The sequence below is a fragment of the Entelurus aequoreus genome, linkage group LG06 (assembly GCF_033978785.1).
Source record: "Entelurus aequoreus isolate RoL-2023_Sb linkage group LG06, RoL_Eaeq_v1.1, whole genome shotgun sequence".
Classification (NCBI taxonomy): domain Eukaryota; kingdom Metazoa; phylum Chordata; class Actinopteri; order Syngnathiformes; family Syngnathidae; genus Entelurus; species Entelurus aequoreus.
This window is the reverse complement of record NC_084736.1, coordinates 56,332,304-56,334,362: the sequence shown is the minus strand read 5'-3', so window position 1 is coordinate 56,334,362 and position 2,059 is coordinate 56,332,304. Positions and strand designations below refer to the sequence as shown.

Here is a 2,059-nt window from a genome sequence, read left to right as displayed (position 1 = left end):
TTGCGTATTCTCTCTCTCTCGGCTACCTTCTTTTTTTCCTGCTGCACAGAGAACCCAGGTCGCCGGTGTGTTGACTACTGAGCTAAAAGCACAGGCATTCTCGCAACATTTAACATTGTTGTATTTTTGTTATTTTCTTTGATCATTAACACTCTTCTACGTAGGATGTTGGTGTGACCAGGTCTTGTAATAATAATACTTATTGCTGTTAGATAGATGACATTAAAAACAACAATAATACTGTAATAAGGATTTGGTGACATGTTTACATGGACACAAATGAACAGTTTAAAAACATTTCATATACCGTAAACACGTCATACGTAAGATTTGGCTGTAAAATGGTGAGCACAGAAAGAAATGTCATCACGGTTTAAGCTGAACCAAACGGCGTCCATGAGCATCCAGTCTTGGTGGTTGGCTTCAAATCACAATTAGTTTCTTATAATGGGAACAGTTAGCATCCTTGCAAGAGTCTCAAAACCCATTAAATATCACAATGGCATGCTTGAATTTTTCAGTGTGCGACCCTCAGGGGCATACGTTTTGACACCCCTGACATGAACAGTGGATGTGGGATCCTGAAAACCGAGGTTGAAATCAGAGTGGAGATATTTTGTGCATGTAAACTCAGCTGCTCATTCCCTGGTTTCCTTTAACACCTGGCAGCAGTAGCAGAGAGCAGCAGAGGTTTGTTGGAAGGACAAGCCAAAACCTCATGTGACTACCAAAGTAAAAGGCACATTTCCATAGATTCTAGTGTGTAAAACCATGTGTATGATTTGTTCCTTCTAGTTATAAGATTAAGTGGCCGTCCTGACACACGACATCCCATTGGGACCGGCAATGGCTGTTTTTTCCTCCTTCAATTAATATCAATCTATATATATTTGTACAGTACGGAAGGGATTCACATGGTCCCATTCCTGGGCGGAGGGGGGAGATTTAATCATTTTGCAATGCAGTTTGCTGAAAATGATGAAAAGCACATATCTACATAGCAACTGATGTTGTGGTCAAAGTTAGAATTGCCACAAAACACATTTTAAGATATTCAAAGATAGGCTCCAGCAACCCCGCGACCCCAAAAGGGACAAGCGGTAGAAAATGGATGGATGGAACACGTCACTGCCATCTGAAGTGGATAGTGCACCTCCCAAATTCGTCACGTTTCATGTGTCAGGTAAACCGCAACAAATGGAGCCACATGTATCCCCTTCCTACTGTGTGTGGTGATAAATAGGTAGGGTATGTATACATTGTTGTGTAGGAAGGAATGCAAAGACATGAGAGTATAAACACTTGATTTCCGATATACGCGGGATTGATATTAGCAAATATACGATATTGTAAGTAATAATATACATATATATATATATATATATATATGCAATCTTTGTTGATAGTTACGAGCAATTACAGTAGCTTTAAAGGACCGCGATGAGCAAGCTGATATAAAAGTTGCTGAGGTCTTCTTTGTGAGGACAAAACGTGTGGCAAAGCTCAGCTGCCGTGCAAAAACTGAAGAGTTGCATAGGCCGAAAAACAAAAAAATCAAACGAGTGGTTCCTGAATAATCAGTTTTGGCTTTCAAGCTTATGGAGGTACGTTAAAAAAACATAAATATTTGACAAAGAGAAAGAAGTGGAGACAGTGTTGTGACAATAGAAAAAAGTAGCAGCTGAATGTGCAGGAAAAGTAAGCGCACTGTAAAAAAGTCAGTAGATTTAACATAAACAATTGGCGGAATTTTACCGTAAAAATAAAAGTGGTACCGTTTTTTTTCATTTACAGTAATGCACTGCAAAAACAACGGCCAAAGATTTTACAGTAAAAATTCTGCCAGCAAAATCACCAGCATTTGACTTTTTTTCTATTTACAGTAAAAAAAATTAAAAAGCGTAAAATTTACAGTAATAGTTTGGCGACTGAGCTGCCATTTGTTAAACCGTAAAATCTCTGGTCGTTGTTTTTACAGTGCATTATTATGAACGCAAACTTATTTTTATAGTACCACTCTGCCAGTTTATTTACTGTCAAATATTTTCTGACAGTGTGG

The 2,059-nt window shown here is 38.4% G+C and overlaps 1 protein-coding gene across 2 annotated transcripts in view; it reads right to left on the bottom strand.

Annotated features, from left to right (window-relative positions):
- Positions 1 to 245: 245 nt before the first annotated feature.
- Positions 246 to 2,059, bottom strand: part of LOC133652360 (tight junction protein ZO-2-like) — a 191,157-nt gene continuing 189,343 nt past the window's right edge. For both annotated transcript variants that reach the window (XM_062051028.1, XM_062051027.1), the window contains one exon: positions 246 to 2,059. This exon is cut by the window's right edge and continues 182 nt beyond it. The gene's annotated coding sequence lies outside the window, so the exon portion shown is untranslated.